The 18925-nt window shown below is 38.2% G+C and overlaps 1 pseudogene; it reads left to right on the forward strand.

The window, feature by feature from the left end:
- Positions 1–1558: 1558 nt before the first annotated feature.
- LOC116904486 overlaps positions 1559–18925 on the forward strand; it is a 75015-nt pseudogene continuing 57648 nt past the window's right edge.

An 18925-nucleotide genomic window follows, 5' to 3' on the forward strand; every position in this document is an offset into this window, starting at 1 on the left:
GGCATGCTCCAGAAGGCCAATCAGGAAGGTTCATTCCTTATGTCCTCCCTCTTCCTGTTAACCTTTGGGGGAGGGATATCTTACAGGGTCTAGGACTGACATTGACCAACGAGTACTCTCGACAAGCTGTCGAGATTATGAAGAGAATGGGTTACAAGGAAGGGAAGGGATTAGGAAAAAAGGAACAAGGAAAATTAGAACCGGTCCCACAAGAAGGTAATATAGGAAGGCAGGGCCTGGGTTTTTCCTAGGTGCCATTGAGGGTTCTATGCCCATACCCTGGCTCATGAAGGAAGCTACGTGGGTTCCTCAATGGCCTCTATCCTCGGAAAAATTGGAAGCTGCCACTAAATTGGTTAATGAACAATTACAGCTTGGTCATTTAGAACCTTCCATTTCACCATGGAATACTCCTATTTTTGTGATAAAGAAAAAATCAGGAAAATGGAGACTTCTCCATGATTTGAGTGCCATTAATGCACAGATGCGTTTATTTGGCTCGATCCAACGAGGCCTACCCTTACTCTCCGTCTTACCTAAGCAATGGAAGATAATAATTATAGATAATAAGGATTGTTTCTTTTCCATCCCCCTGTGTCCACAAGACAGACAGAGGTTTGCATTTACTATACCAGCTGTTAATCATCTTGAACCTGATAAGAGATTTCAGTGGAAGGTCCTGCCTCAAGGCATGGCCAATAGCCCCACTATGTGCCAACTATATGTGCAACTAGCCCTTGAACCTATAAGGAAGCGATTTCCATCTTTGCTTCTGGTTCATTACATGGATGATATTCTTATGTGTGATAGAGATTTAACAACCTTACAGACCTCATATCCCATCTTAATCAAAACATTGGGACAATGGGGACTACAAGTCACTACAGAAAAGGTTCAAATTGCAGAAATTGGCTTATTTCTGGGATCGGTCATTTATCCTGAAAAAATAGTTCCTCAGAAATTAGAGATTCATAGAGATCATTTACATACCTTAAATGATTTCCAAAAATTATTGGGAGATATAAATTGGCTGAGACCATTTTTAAAAATTTCCTCTGCTGAGTTGAAACTTTTATTTGATATTTTGGAAGGGGACTCTCATATCTCCTCTCCAAGAGCATTGACGCCAGCCGCAAACCAGGCCTTACAAGTTGTAGAAAGTGCCTTACAGGATGCTCAATTACAGCGCATTGATGAAACCAAGCCTTTTGATTTGTGTGTTTTCAAAACTATGCAATTACCAACAGCTGTCCTGTGGCAGGATGGGCCTTGATTATGGATCCATCCCAATGCATCTCCTGCTAAGATTATTGACTGGTATCCCGATGTGGTTGCTCAGCTTGCACTCCATGGGTTGAAGGCAGCTATTACTCATTTTGGGAAAGAATCCAATATTTTGATAGTACCATATACAGCCATTCAGGTTCAAACATTAGCTGCTACCTCAAATGCTTGGGCAGTGTTAGTTACTTCCTTTGCTGGACAGATTGATAATCATTATCCAAAACACCTGATCCTACAATTTGCTTTAAGCCAAGCCATTGTGTTCCCACACATAATGTCTCAGAAACCACTTGTTGATGGGGTTGTAGTGTATAGAGATGGGTCAAAAACTGGTGTAGGTGCTTATGTGGTCAATAATAAGGTAGTATCTAAGCAGTACAATGAAACCTCACCTCAAGTTGTAGAATGTTTAGTAGTGCTGGAGGTCCTCGAGACCTTCCCAGGCCCGCTTAACATTGTGTCAGATTCCTCCTATGTGGTTAATGCAGTTAAGGTTCTTGAGGTGGCTGGGTTTATCAGGCCTTCCAGCAAACTTGCTCAAATTTTTCAACAAATTCAATCTACCCTTCTCGGCAGGAGATCCCCTGTATTTATAACACATATTAGAGCTCACTCGGGCCTTCCTGGTCCAATGTCCCGCGGAAATGATCTAGCAGACCAAGCTATAAGAGTGATTGCAGTTGCCTTGTCCCCCCAATTAGATGTAGCAAAAGAATTTCACAGACAATTTCACGTGACGGCTGAAACTTTACGCCACCGATTTGCTTTGACTAGAAAAGAAGCTAGGGAGATAGTTACCCAATGTCAAAATTGTTCTCAATTCCTGCCTGTACCCCATGTGGGAGTTAATCCATGAGGAATCCGACCGCTACGGGTCTGGCAAATGGATGTTACTCATATCCCTTCTTTTGGAAGACTTCAGTATCTGCATGTTTCTATTGATACATGCTCTGGCATCATGTTTGCTAGACCTCTAAGAGGGGAAAAGGCCTCGCATGTAATTCAACATTGCCTCGAGGCGTGGAGTGCTTGGGGTAAACCCAAACTCCTTAAGACAGACAATGGACCAGCTTATACTTCTCAAAAATTTCAACAATTCTGCCACCAGATGGATGTGACTCATCTGACTGGTCTCCTGTATAGTCCTCAGGGACAGGGCATTGTAGAACGTGCCCATCGCACTCTCAAATCCTATTTAATTAAACAAAAAGGGGGAGTCGAGGAGGCTCTACCCTCAGTACCAAGAGTAGCTGTTTCCATGGCACACTTCACCCTTAATTTTTTAAATCTTGATGCCCAAGGCCATACTGCAGCCGAATGTCACTATTCAGAGCCTGATAGACCAAAAGAGATGGTCAAATGGAAAGATGTTTTGACTGGTCTATGGAAAGGCCCGGATCCTATTTTAATAAGATCCAGGGGAGCTGTTTGTGGTTTCCCGCAGGAAGAAGACAACCCATTCTGGCTACCGGACCAACTGACACGGAGAATTCTGACTCCTAGAAATGACTCCCGATGGATCCCTCAGAAACTACCTCTAGCCCTCACACTGCCTCTTTGGATTTGGATTCCTAGTACTTCAAAAGAATGGATGGGGTGGCTCTGTTTGGTGCAGCCTATGCTGTGGATTAGTGTTCATGCTATGGTTGGTTTGCAAACTCAGATCTCAACAGAAAATGACAAGGTCGTTATCACTCAAACACTTGTGGCCATTGAACAAGGGGCCTCCCCTGGAATTTGATTATCTATGCTCAGGAATTAGTCGGTATCTGAGTTCTCTGCTCTTGCACCCCATGGATCTGTGGATCCATTGCACTGGGATGAGAGAGACTCAATGATTCTTTGATCAGCCCTTCACATCGCTGAGGTTTCCTCATTGCACTGCGATAGGGTGATCATTTTCCCACTAACTCATTTTCTGGCTGGCCTCTTTTGTAGAGTTTGCCCTAGGTCGTTTAGCAGTTACTGTCACACAGCACTGCGGTATCCAGAGACGGGCAACTTTCCTCATGCACAGACCAATTTAAGACACGGGGCCTGGTGGTGATAGGGTTACCCTATGACAGATAAGGCTGTGACATAGAGGAACGACCTAAGACAGGAGCCACGGCAGATGGACGTAACTGCAGGGACCTAGACCAGCCTCATACTAGTAAAACAATAAGGGGGAGATGTGGAGAGCCGCAATAACATTCGCCACCACAAGATGGTGCTGGCTTCCACTGCGCCTCACGTGGAAAGCCGGGATAGCATTTGCCATTACAAGATGGCACTGGCTTCCGCCGCTCCAGCCCAACTTCCTTTCAGGAAGTTAACTGTGTGCGCATGTGCAAGAGTGTCTTTGTGCCAGGTCTTTGCCCACTCCGGGGCATGCCTATGAGATCATGGGTAAGCGACCAATCAGGTGTGGATGCGCCATGCTAGGGTGTATATAAGCCGCGCCATGCTGGCGCCCCGGGTCCCCTCTTTAAGATACAATAAACGCTTTGCTGCAGAAGGATTCGTGTGTCCGTGTGCGTTCTTGCTGGCGAGACGATAGCGCAGGACAGGTGGGTGGTTCAGTGTCTGGGAGATTTCAGGGATCTGGGTTAGTTGAGACTGATGGTCTTCCTACATATAGGGTCACACTTCTCTTCAGCTTCTTCCAGCTTTTCCTAGTTCAACCACAGGGGTCTCCCACTTCAGTCCATTGGTTGGTTGTATATATCTGTATCTGTCTCAGTCAGTCGCTTGTTAGGCCTCTCAGAGAACAGCCATGCTAGAATCCTGTCTGTAACACATCATAGCATCAGTAATAGTGTCAACCCTTGGAACCTCCCATTGAGATGGATCCCAAGTTGTGCCGGTGACTGGACCACCTTTCCCTCAGTCTCTTCTCCATTTTTGTCTCTGCAGTTCTTTTAGACAGGAACAATTCTGGGTCAGAGTTTTTGACTGTGGAATGGCAACCCCATCCATCTACTTGATGCCCTGTTTTTCTAATGGAGGTGGGCTCTGTCTTACACAATGGAAGACTATTCAGCTATTTGCAGGCAAATGGATGGAACTAGAAAATAACAGTCTGAGTGAGGTAACTGAGACCCAAAAGGAATGCATGGTATGTATTCACTAATAAGTGGATATTAGCAAAAAATACAGAATATCTAATATATAATCCACAGAATTTAAGGAGGTTTATAAGATAAAGGGCCCAAGTGAGGATGCCTCAATCCCACGTGGAAGGGAGAAGAAAGCCATCATGGAGTGTGCTTTTAAGCTGGAAAAATATGAATTCAAATTTCTGCACTTACCAGTACATGTCCAATAAATCTTTATTATTTTTTTGACTTTATATTTTGATTACTTTTTTGTTTCTTCTGTTTTTTGTTTTTTTAATTTTATTTTCAATTTACATTTTAAATGTTATCCCATTTCACTCTTTCCCCTCCAGTAACCCGCTATTCTACCCCCCTGCTTTTATGAGGGTGCTTCCTCACCTAACCACCCACTCCCTCCCACCTCCCTGTCTTGACATTCCCCTACACTGTGGCATTGAGCCTTGACAGGACCAAGGGCCTCTCCTCCCATGGATGCCAGACATGGTCATCCTCTGATACAATGAATCTGTTAATTTTCCACCCATGCATTTACACCTAATTTGAAACACTAGCCTTGTGAATAGAGACTGTGAGGACATGTAGTATCACTGCACTTCTTGATCATTTAAGGAGGATGCTTAATTGATGAAATTGGTGTCACTTGAATATGATAACATTTCAACAGGAACACACACTCATATTTCAGGATGTTTGGGCTATTTGTGTTAATTATTAGTAGCTTCCTGCCTAATCAAAATTCCATTTTCTCAGAATCATGTTCTTTGATAAACTGTATCCCAGAATTTCATTCATTAATAATGTCACCTTTAAATATGTTTAGAATATTCTACTCAATGGGTTTTTTTCTATACTGGAGCCTTCTAAACCCTTAAAAGTGTTTCGTCTTTGGCCTTACCCTACATTATACCATGTGTTTTTCCAGGCCTTCTTCAATGCATGTGATTCCTATTAGACATTCCCTCAGAAAGTATATCTGAAATTAAAAACATGTGAGGTTTCATATTGTGTTTAACACCATCGAAACGGAATACGGAGATAAGCTGTACATATCAAGATGGAACTATCATCAGGTCAGTGGCATACAGATTATGATTTAATATCCTGAGCATGAACACGTGATAAAAGCTTAGTTCCAAAAGTTACTCAATTGACTGTATTCTTAGAAGGAACTTTCTATTTTCTTATGCATTTGCATTCACAAACCTTTATTTTCATTGTATTTCTTGACATTTCACCATTATACTGGGAAGACAGCGTAAGTGCATCCATACCTATAGATCTCCCTCTCTTCTCACATTTATATGATATTGTTTTCTAGATATGGATGTATAGATTCACAGGTCAGTTACTCTTTTCTATTCACTCTTGTTTATACATTTAACTTTCGATGCAAATATTTTCAATGAAACAAGATTTTTGTTGTCAAAAGCAGCACACAGCCTATTCTGCTTGCCAGAGGGCACTATGGTTCAATGTCAGCACTCCTATTCTTCTGAGAGCTCGTTAGAGTTTAGTTTTGTGTGGAAGTCTTTCATGAAGAAAATATTTATGAGTGAATTTCAAGCAGCACCACACAGCTGTTGACGGCCTCCTTCTGACTTGAAAGGTTACTGTTGCCTGCCAATAACAAGTACTTTGGTACTGTAAATATTTTGCATGTTGATATGTTTTTATTACATACATTTGTACAAATGTAATTTAACTACTTAAAAATGTGGGGAAATTCCCTTGTATTCCCATGATTATAACAACACAGACTTGCTATTAAATTAAATGTTTATTATTCAGGAATAATTCTAATTTTTCTACTTTGTCTAGAAAAGGTTTTATGTGTAAATGTGCAGCTCGTGTTACTCTGTCACCTTCAATGCTTTGAGAAGTAAAACCTATAAACACGCAATCTGGCTATGACCCCCAAAATCATCAGAGTCACCATATAACATCAAAAAAATCTATCTATTATGAGACGGCGGGCAGTGAAAGGTACCCTGATTTCTGGTTGAGACAGGTTGAACCCCTGAGAGACCCTAAAAGGGAGGGCAGGTGCATTCCCAGCCTCCGAGAACAGGGCTGCACTAGCTTCAGACCCCCCACCCCACCCCTGTACAGAGGTTTGAGACAGACCAGTTATGTAGAGCAATGCTCCAAGCCCCTCCTCCATAGGTGAGGACTTGACCACAGATTACCTAGGCTCAAGTCAGATCACTCACAGAGGACAATGCCCAAACTCCTCCTCCACAGGTGAGGATGTGACCACAGGTCACATAGACTCAAGACAGATCAGCTATAGACACAAGACCACACCCCTGAATATATAGATGAGGTCTTCCCAAACTCTCAGGCCAAACCAACAGGACGTACCTGCTGTCAGACACTGACCTATCCAAAAAATTGCATTTAACTGCTGTGTTCTGAATTAAAGGTGTGCAGGAATTGTTCCATCATCTGAGAGCTTCTGTCATAAGAGCTGTAACACCGCCGATTGGGGAAGAGATCTTTTCTCCCTGAAATCACCACCAGAAGCTCCCCTGCACTGCGCTCACCCGCTAGTCAGTCTCCTGCTGGCTCAGCCTAGTTAAGCAACCAAAATGGCAGGCAGCAGAGGAAAGGAGAAGGACCAGCAGCTGGGGGTGGCAAAAGATGTTCTGCCTCCCTGTTTGAGTTCCCTCTCCCCTCACCCAAACCCACGCATCTAGCCAGGCGAGAAATCACTATGAAGAGTACCTTGGTGCCAGAGCCCTACAATCTGTCATTAATTAACCATTATTTTAAGTTACATTGCTAGGCAAAGGTTAATCACCATTTAGCATTAAGTGACACAGATACTAGGAAAGAGGAAATAGAAAAAAGTGGGAGGAATTTAACTAGTAATCAGGGAGGAAGGATGGGTAGATAACACTAAGGATATTGGAAAGGTCATAGAGAAACATTATTTTATTTTAAAAACATGCATAATATATAAGTAATTACATACATATGGATTTTAAATGAAATTATACAATTCTTGCAGACAATGCTTTACCCAAGACAAATGAATAGACTAGCTAACACAAAACTTAGTGGCATGCAAGGGAAAACTCCCTTCATCTTGTTTGTCAGGGGAGTTAAAGAGACTTCCAAAATGATACGGTTATTGCTATTGCCAGTGGTTTTCTCCAGGAACTTAAGGGTAAAATCCAATAATAAAGACAGCACATACTTCAGAAACAAGACTTGAAGAAATTAAGCTAGAACCGAACTAGAGCTCCCCACTCTCAGAGCTAAATTTTGTACTATGCAAACTGACAAATCAGAACAGCAACCTTACCTATTTACATAGCTTATGAATCACAACAATAATCAACATGACAATATGTTCCCATAGGTACAAGGGTAGAACTTATAGCTTAACAAACACCTGTCTTATATGATTTCAGCCCTGCATAATGGGGAATTGGTGTTGGCTTCTGTATACCTGTTATCTTTCTGAGTCTGGTGAAGTCATGGACCGGAGAACAGAGTTTGCTCTTGCCAATATCCTAAACAAGAATTATTTCTAGGTGAACTCTAAATAATTACTTTTACACCCACAGGTAAGTGGACGTTTCACCTCTTCGTCAAAGAAGCTTCACCGTTCACCGGAGTATTATAGGAACTACAACTGCAGAGAACAGCGGATCACAGCAGTGCCCAACCAAAATCAGTACAAGCCTTGCATGGGAAGCTCAAGGAACATCATGGAAGAGGAAGTGAAAAAGATAGCAAATATCAGGACATCTGCTTTGAAATAATGTGTTTATATATGACAGGGAAGCTGTACCCATGAAATATCGACAATGTTATGTAAACAAGATCATTACAATGGTACTCCCAGTCCGGATAGGGAAATTGTAGATTTCTTTTGAAGAGAGGAAAAAATGTGTGTTATTTAAGGATAAGCACTTGGTAGGTCATCCAATAGCAAGGTTTTCCCCTTAAACTCATATACGTACAATTAATACTAAGAGTACTCTGCAGGATATACGCATATGCATATGTATACATATATACATACACGTCCAGATGATGTATATGTGTATGTGTACATGTCTATGGATATTATTCTATGCATATGACCTATATTTGTATGAATATTATTTTATGTTATGATCTATATGTATATGCATATGACCTATATGTATGCAATAACTACTTATCTGTTTGGAACAATAATTAAAGAAGATGTCATGAGTTTGAAAGAGAGTGGCAAGGCACAGTGGTAGTTGCCAGGAGATACGGAGATAAAAATGATATAAATCCTGTCTTAATAAGTGAAAAATCTCTGAAAATATAAATTAAAAAAGTAATATCTTTTCTATAGCATAAAATATATTCGATACAAAATTCAGGTTTTGTAAAGATTGTCTTGGTGTCCAAAGAGAGGAGTTTTGCAATAATTTAGAAATTGCTTTAGGAACTAATTCTCAAGCTAATTTTTCTTTTTAAGCATCTACATTTTTATATAGAGGTTAAAAAATAGGGTCAGTTTTCTGTTTTGTGACTGACATTAACCCTATTGATTGGACAAGTCTCCGAGTTATAGATCCATTTCACTAGACAGGAGAGCAGACGGTGTCAAATGCTTCCTCATATCAAGTAAAACACACTGAAAAAAAAAACATATTCCTCTTCCTGTTTATGTATAAATTTTCACCTAAAGTCTTATAAATTTGAGCCGTTTTCTTCCAACTGATAATGCTGTTTTGGAACACCATGGACCTTTTTGGACATAGACCCCATTTGGTAGATATATGGCCATAGAATATTAGAAATTTGGCCTTAGGAGTTATAGAACAAAACTGCTTCCAGTTGACTTTTTCTGCTTCCTTATTGGCCTTGGAGATTTTGGTAGGCTGCTTCATGTTTCTTGCATGGTAGACAGAAACTGCAATTATTGCCATAAACAATGTTATATCCTGTCCCTCTGCCACCTATTAAAATGATGATGGTTTCAAGTAGCTTCTATCACATATTTTATCTCAGAAAAAGTAACCAATGCAATGCTCATACTTAACTAAAACTGAAGCCACAGCTAACATAGCTCTTGGTGAATTAGGTCAGCTGAAGACAGATAGTCCTGGGAGACTATAGTATTGGTAGAATAGGTCTCCAGGACATGGTTAGGTCCTAAAGAAATTTAATGTGAGATACTTCTCCTAGCAATTCCACTACTAATTATTGAGTAGATAGAAATGGTTTCCTAGCTGACATTAGGGGTCTTCTTGATTAAGATTTTGAAATAAGGATAATGGAATCCACACTAACCATTTTTAAGCAAAACAAGATTTACTTGCATTTATTTTGTGGTGTACAAAATCCTTGGAGGAATAGAAGGTGGGTGGTGTGGTTAGATAAAGCCTAGGAGAGACTGCCAAGGGAAACACTTACTATGAGACTCTCTTGGTAGAAACCCTAAGACATTGGTTCATGCCATTTGGCACCCAATATAACAAGAACCAGATGCTGGAATCGCCATTCAGGCAGGACGGATGGCTCTTCTTTATTTAATGTGCCTGTCTCTTTTGTAGCCTCAAGTTGTGTCCTTTTCCTTGGTTTCCTGCCAGAGTTTTTACTTGAATATCTGTAGAACTTTGGTTGTAAATGGTCTCTTAAATTTACTTTTAAAAATATGACCACTTTGGCAATAATGATACATGAAGATTGGGATCCATTTTATTCAGACATCCTGACTTTGAAGAGCAATCTAAGAGGGTATATACCAGCATTTGAAGTAAGTGAGTGTTGTAGTATTTTTCCATTGAGTTAGGATATAATGAAATAAACTCTCAAATCACTATAAACAAAAGAGACTTACTTTTTAATATTTAAGTATTGAGCAAATTACCCAGAGCAGAAAGCCAGGCACACATCATCCTGGTGGTCTCATACTACCCCCTGCCACCTTGAAATTTTACACAGAAAGAGCTAGTAACATCTCAGTGTTCACCATTGTTGAAACACTCTCAGATACAGAGGTAGCAGAGACTGAATCTTTCTGTGATTTCTTGTCAAGAATGGCCTAGACCCCAGAAATACCTTTTAGATGGAAATATCCCCTTGTTATCCTGGGTCTTAAAATCCAGACCTAAATCTGATGCCAGGATCAGCTCTTTAGATTGAAGAAGAGATATCTAGGTTCTCAGGCACTTAGCACTCACTAACAAGCCAAACGGACTGTGAAAACAGATTTGTAACTCATGGATAGCCACAAAGGATGAAATTATTTATTCATTTTCCTGGAACATTTTGTCATCAATGTGTACTGCAAGAATAAGTCCAGTTTGCAAGAGAAGTGGGTACAATGTGACAAACCCGGGGATATGAATGAGCTAATCAACTTTGAACTACCTCAATTCATTCAATTCTCTCAATTCATATCCATGTGCATGCACAGGAAGGCCTTGTTTCTAAAGGTAAGTCCTCAGAAGACATCTTTTTTCTTTGTCTTCGTCTTCATTTTTATCTTCCTCCTCCTCCTCCTCCTCCTCCTCTTCCTCCTCCTCCTCTTCTTCTTCTTCATCATCAAGTCAGGTTTTATTTATTTTTAATTCTAATTGAAATTTTAATTTATATTTTAAATATTATCACATTTCCTGGTTTCTCCTCCAGAAACTCTCTATCCCACCACCAGCTTCCACTTCTATGAGGGTGCTCATAGCAGTGGGTACACTGCTATCCCATCCTCCCATCAACCCACACTGACATTCCCCTACACTGGAACATTGAGCCTTGACAGGACCAAGGGCCTCTCCTCCCATTTATGCCTGACAAAATGAGACAAAAAACACTGTCAGCAGAGTCTCTAATGGAAAGCAATGTACAGAAACCCTTCAATACTACTTTGAAAGCAGCTGATAAATTCAAAGTGGCTCTCACCATTCCTGGGAAACTACTCAATGACAGTACTATGAGCCATGGAGTAGTTTTCATATTTATTATTCAAAGAGAGAGCTGCCATAGACCAGAAAGGGGAATTGTTCTTGTGACAATCTTAAAGAGAAAGGCTAGGCATCTCTAGGGCACAAGAAGTTTCTGCAAAAGAAAATTATGGAGTTGGCCATATGGAGGTACAACCAAGATTTCCCTCCAGACCACATCGGTTCTCCTCTGTTCATATCCCAATCCAACAAGAAAAAACAGCACATATTAGAAAAACTAAGAAAGACACATACAAATGTGAAGAATGTTCTAGATTTTCAGCAACTGTCACATCTTAGCTTATTAGAGAAGACACATAAATGAAACCACTTGTTTATATTGAATGTCACAGATGCTTTTTTTCAGATTCCAAACTCATGAGTACAATAGGTACCTCACATAAAAAAGAATTTATTTGCAATGGAACAGGCAGGAAAGTTCTTCAGCTACAAAACCAACTGCAGGCTCATAAGCTGGTTCACTATAGGAGAAAAACCTTGATGTGTCCTTCCTTTAGCAGAAAAATCTAGCCCCAATTTTCAAAGACCATCATTACTTGAGGGTCTCACCAGAAAATTGTACTCAAAAGTGCTCCTTCCTCATGAGAGAAACACACACACACACACACACACACACACACACACACACACATACACACACACACACACACACACCTGAATGGATAAATATGCTGGCTAAATCTTATAGAAAAAACACTGGAAAGAGGGGTTACTTTCAATTCCTTCATTTAAAGGTTCAAATCACTAAGGGAATTGTTTAAACTCAGTGCACTAATCTTTCTTTCTTTCTCTTTTTTATTCTACTGACACTGCACTATTTTTCTTTATTTTAAACTTTTAAATATTTTACTTTTTTGCCTTTCACTTGTAAAGTTTAAAATTCCTACTAAGCAAAACAAGCAGAAGATAGTGTTTATAAAAATCCAAGTGGGACACTTAGGAAGCAATGAAGGAATGCTGAAAACTACAAGAAATCCAACTCCACCCTGGCAAAGAATTTCACACTGTGGAAATAGCCTTTGGTGTACTCAAGGAGAATATTACAGAGATGAGTAATATGCTTTACCTCACTTGGTGGTGATTATCTTTCTCCTTGCTGGATAATTCTAGTATGAACCTACTACAAATAATTTATTAGGTGCTTATGGTGTACAATACACTGTGTAAGAGATTTAAAAGAATTCATATATAACTCTCACAAAATGTTAATTATGAACTAAGTATTGGATCATGAAATTTCTACATTTATTTGTATTTCACATACAAAGACTAAAAGATAACTGGTGTTGAAAATTGGTTCAAATGCTTTGTTTCAATGAAGAATCTCTGTGTCCAAATGCTAATGGTCCTTGTCCCCAGTTGGACTCTTATCAATCAATAAAGATGCCAGCAGCTAATGGCTGGGCAAAGGGAGACAGGACAGGACCCTTAGAATTTTCTGGGTTATGGCTCAGCAGAGAGGAGGGAGAGATCACCATGAAGTGGTGTAAGGCAGATGGACATGTGAGTAACAGATGATAAAGCCAACCAAGCATGTGGGAACTTAAGTGGGTGGCCTTCCCTGATATCAGGGGAAGGTTAAGGAATGCCTTAACCTTTGAGATAGCCAACGCATGCCAGCCTTTGAGATAATCAAGGCATTTTTAAATTAACTTGTGTGTGTGTGTGTGTGTGTGTGTGTGTGTGTGTGTGTGTGTGTGTGTGTGTGTGTGTCTTCCAGAGTTCCTGTCAGGGTGACTGGCTGAGAACACAAAGCGGTATAGCTCAATCTCACTTCTACAAACTGGGATCTTTAAAGTCTATGCTATGCCTACTTTTAATATACTATTATATCAATGATATTTAATATATTTTTAAATCTCTGCTTACTATTTTAAAGAAAAAATTCAAATTTTTAATGTTGTCTTCTAATACAAATACAGCACCCATAAAATCAGAATCCATAAAATGAACCTTAGGTTGATTGGATAGACTATGCTCATAAAAGAGTCTTTCATTTTCACTTGTGATCTGATTTATCGTTTTCACCTATAAAAATCAGGTGGTATATTCTTTTTGTACATAAATGCAGTTGTCCAGGTCAAATCTTCTGTGCTATTAGAGCCACTTTAATAATTTTCCAATAATATTTTCCTTACTACTGTTATGAATTTTAAGCATATATCATTTTCAGTTACACAAATGAATGATCTTCTGGAACTAGACACATGCATTCCATGAAGCTCACAATCTTGCTTTGAACTTTGCTTAATAAGGATTTCTCTTTAATGCTAAAGTAATACTACTAATGATATGTATGACTGATGCATATTAGACATGTCTTGGACTGCTTGCATGGATAGAAATTTTGATTGAATTGCTTTATAAAATAGGTAGGACATCAACATTTTAGAATTAATGATTATGCAAAATTACTGGAGTAGAGACATGATGGATGTTCATTACCTTTACTGAATATGAGAGGCTAAGTAAAAATACAGGGCTAAGAATTGGTTAATTCTTTAGGAGTTATTAGCTAGTAAATTTTCATAGATTTCCAAACATAATAGAATTCATCATTTTCTTGGATCCTTTCCAGAACGTGACAGTAAGACCCTATTGTTGAAGATTTAGCTAGGTAAAAGAATGTGGAGAAATTAAGCTACTACTGACCCAGAAATTTAACACCTTCTGGCTGGCTTTCATAAACATGTACATGTTACCACAGGGGAAATATGATTATAAATCATTACCAACAGGGACTCTGTGACCCACAGTGACTGACATATAAAGATGTGCTCACTAATCCAATTGTGATATGAACATGACAGAACACAAACACTTTGTGATTGAATTAACTCCTCTTCCTCAAATGAAACCCATACCTGGAACCCCTAACAGGTAGAATTCAGAGAGAGGAGTGAATACAGTCAAGACATAGCTTATGAAATTCTTAAGAACCAATAAAAATTTTAAATACAGAATTAAATTTATTTTTTGAGATTTTCATAACTCAATATAATCTGTTTGATTAAATTAACCACTTCTTCCTCTCTAACTCTTTCCATATCCCTGTCTCACTTATCATGCATCTTTCTCCATATACTCATATAAATATGACTCATTCATATATACATATGCATATGTGGATATGTATATGATGTATATGTATATATAGTAGTAACTTTTATTCAGCAGATGTAATTATTGTCTTAGAGGTTTACTACTGAGTAAACTCACTATTTCTAGTTCTTTCTTAACTCTGACTGGCTGGTTCTGGTTGTTCAAAACGCCTCTCCAAGCTGACCCATTCAAATGGGTTTCTCTTGGTTTCTTACTGAATTTTGGTATTTGGAAAAATTGCCTCTGAATGCCACAAACTGAACTGCACTGTCTGCTCTGACTGCATAACCTGAACTGAGTGAACAGAACTGCACAAACTCAGCAACTCAACTGTACTCAACTGAACTGCACTGAACTGAACGCAAATGAATTGCACTAACTACACTCCCTCCTCTCCTGACCTACTCTGCACTGCTCTTAAGTAGCCTCCCTTTCCTGTCTGTACTCCTGAGAGTTGGGCATAATCTATTTCTGATTCATTCTATCAAATCTTTCTCTGATTCCTCACTTTATCTGCCCCTGAATCAGATGTTGCTTTGAAACATGGCTTCTTCCTTCTACAAACTAACATCATTGTTTGGGATGAAAGGTATGTTCTAAAGGTGTGTTTGTATTTCAGCCAGAGGGATTAAAGCTGTGGATTAAGGGCATATCTGTATTCCAACCTAACACACAGATCTAGAATGTCTTTGCATATGATCCCTTACCAGAGCAGCTATGTTGCTGGAATTACAACTCACCTACATCTTCACTCCTTCTGTTTAAGCTAAAATTTTCACACAGTTTAACATTTGCAACATAAATAATTATCAAACTCATAAATTTGACAGTCTAAATGTCCTAAAGAAGATCCATTAATGTAATGATCTTTCATAACTGCAGTCTTGGTCTTCTCTTGTTTAGCGATTGCCAATTTCAGAATGTCATTTTGAGTCTGCCTGTCTGATGAACAATCCATCTTTCTTCAGATTGTGTGCTGTGCTGTCCCCATGCATGGGCGGGGGGTGGGTGGGTATGTGTGTGGGTGTGGAATCATCATGCTCTGCATTTCTGTCTGTCTGCATCTCTTGCTTCCTTGAGTTGTACTTTTCATGTGGAAACTTCTCTTATTCGGGACAGACCTTTACCAATTTTGATGGAGTCCATAGACTGTCAATACCTGTGTTAATATAGGCAAAACCTCTATCCCAATACAATGCATTCCTTGTTTTCGATTCTGAAGCTACTGCATCTAAAAGTTATATGTTGACACAAACCAGAAGTCTTCCTACAATCTAATGTCTTTCAGCTGATCTTACTCTCTCCTTCTGTTTATCAAGGTAAACTTAGAATTTTGAATCCACACATAAACTAGACATAGAGACACTCACATTCGCTGACCAGCCCAATACCAATGAGATGGACTTCTCACTCATTTAAACACATAAATACATACATAAATACACACACATACACACACACACACACACACACACACGCACGCACACACACACAAGCACACACACACATACATACACGCACAAAACAATTTAAAGACAGAGTTTAGATAAGAGAATTGAACTTTTTGAAATTAATTTATCCACTCCCTGAGCTTTATTACTAAATTTTGTTAATAAATACCTAGTTTTATGTCTTGATGGAATCATTTTGTTGAAACTCAAAACACAGCATCCTTAACTATTTCTGATATTTATTATTTTTTAGCTTTCAAAAGAGACAGTGGCTCTTGCCTTTAAGCTATGGATTAAGGAGACTGAAGCAATAAGATAGCCATGAGTTCAAATTGATCCTAAGCTAAATATCACTCTAGGCCCAAATAAATAGGACAAAATAATCAAGCACAATTTTGTCTTATAAAAGTAGAGATGTTTAGAATTAAAACTAATTTTGCAATATTAAAAATTGTATGACACATATACATGGAACATACTACTGTTCTATGAAAACAAACTAGTATGCTCTGTTTCAACTGGAGGTAAATATAGTTGTCGAGTTATAGATATTAGAGAAATATATTAGCCACCTATAGATATCTAAAAGTATCTGCATTTTTGAAACTACAAACATAAAATATAGCTTAATATATTATATATTTCTAAGTTAAACTCCTAGTGAATAAATTAATTTCTGATGGGAGGAATGTAATGAAAAAGTAGCAATTTTAATAGTCTAGAGTTACATTAATATCAGTTGTTTGTCAAGACAATGATTGCTAACAGGATGGAAAAGATGCATGTTTTCCTTCAAAGGACTGCAGGCAATTTTTTAAGGCAAAGGAACATGAGAATACATGAAAAATAGTCTAGGTTACACTTATCTCACCACCCATGGGCTCTTTGCTTTTCTTTTACTAAATATGGCTCTTCTAATAGCAAGAGTTTCTATTAGCTCTAAATTCTTGCGATGAGATGTCTGAGAAGTGGCTGAAATTCAAACTTTAATGCTGAATCTTCTTGAACATAAGTTCAAATTTCAGGAAGTGTCATTGCACATTAAGGTAACAAGAGCACAATAATAATATTCAAAATGGTCTATTATAGTGGGAGGAGTGTGAAGTAAGAGTTACATTCCTTCCAAATCTGATGGGACAAGGTGGAATCCTATGTGTGTGACTGACATGATAAATGACAGGGATTCAGGTAAAAGTTTATTGGCTTCTCATGACTATCTTCTTTGTTGTTCCTTAGAAGGAGAAATACATGCATGAAAAATAAAATTATTCATTATTATAATATTGTGTTTTATAAGAATGATGTACACAAGCAAATCATGTTTGAAAAGTGCTATGAAATAAAAGGGTAGTATGTTATTGGTATAATCTGATGCTCAGAACATTAGACCTGGTCCTTGAGATTTAATAAGAGGCATTGTCATGAATAAAAATGGATAAAAATGGACTATTATATTCTCTCTAATCTGGGAAGGTATGAGGATGTTCATTTCATACTTACTTTTGATTAATGCTGAATAACCAATTCAGTTTTTGGCTCATTTTGTAAGAATTCATTATGTTTACACTATTAAGTAGCTGAATTTATCAAATACAAAGCATTTTTTACTAAAGACTTTAAAACTTTTTTTTCTAGTCAAAACTTTCATTTGATATTTGTTATCTGACTTAAGAAAAATGTTTAGCTCATGCATCCTTAAGTACATTAAAATTGAAAAGTTTAAACATTTACAATTGCAAAGTCCAATGATTTCTTAAAGATCTATTTTTTTTTAACTAGACATCATTAACTACAAAAATCACCATGACTCAAATTACTTATTTGAAAAATAGAAAGCTGGGAGATTAAATAAAAAGAAGAGTAGAAGAAAGAAGAGGAAGGGGCAGAGAAGAAGAGAAGAGGACAGAAGAATGCAAGGAGATAATGGGGGAAGATGCTAGGAAAAGAGAAGAGAGGGAAAAGAGGGGAGGGAGAACCACACTTTAGATTGGATATCATGTATACCCCACACCAAGGGCTTAGGTATTCAAGTTGCAATTTCAATATGTAGCTATTGGAAGATGTAAAACTTTTAGGAGGTGGAAATAATGCAGCTCGAGATGCTATATCACTAGAGGCATGTCCTGGAAAAAGCTGTGGTTCCTTGGGAACTTTCTCTCTCTCTCTATTCACGCTCCAGATACTGGATGAGACTTTGGTTCCACTACGGTCTTTAGCAGTGATCTTATGTCCTTGTTCAATCCTCAGAGTGATAGGTTTTGAGTCCTAGTACAGGGCATCTTTGGGCCTTTCTATTTGCAAACCTCTTCCGTTCCACCAAAGAAGTATTTACATGGCTTTGACTATGTAGGTATACATGAATATAAAATAAAATTTATCGATAATAATTTATCAACTTATTTAAAGAATTCAATGGTACACATATAATGTAAACATTTACTAAAAACAAATGCAAATTTGTATACTAATGTGATTAAAATCTAAACAAAGAATCAAATATGAGAGGAGTACATGATTTTACAAGATACAGTCATTCTCAATGTCAAAGCAAATCAATATGTTGATTTTGTAATTGGGATCAATGGCAAGTATTCTGCTTTGTATAAGTATATAAATGTATAATGTAACACAAAAGAGCCGGACTATATGTAGAGATTTTAGAAAGTTCTTTCATCATCTCAGGGTAAATTTATTGAATGATTTTAAAGAAATTGATATAAAAATTCAAACAATTCTTAAGGTCAAACATTCAAACACAATAATATCCAAAGCTTTACTAATTTGGTTTATACCAGGAACTGTAGAAAGGAAAACAATAAAAGTGTTAGTTTTTCATAAACAAAGAACTATATTTCTGTAAGAGCAGAAAACTGCAGGTCCAGCATAAGTATATCTTACTTTAGAAGTGAAGAACACAGTTCCTTTGGGCCAAAGTATAATGGGAATTCATAACAAAGTGATAGTCAAGTAGTCATGGAGTATGGTGGCTGTCTAGTTTCCTTTCTTCATTTCTTATATGCTAACAAGCAGGAAA

Source organism: Rattus rattus, chromosome 6, assembly GCF_011064425.1.
Source record: "Rattus rattus isolate New Zealand chromosome 6, Rrattus_CSIRO_v1, whole genome shotgun sequence".
Taxonomy (NCBI): Eukaryota; Metazoa; Chordata; class Mammalia; order Rodentia; family Muridae; genus Rattus; species Rattus rattus.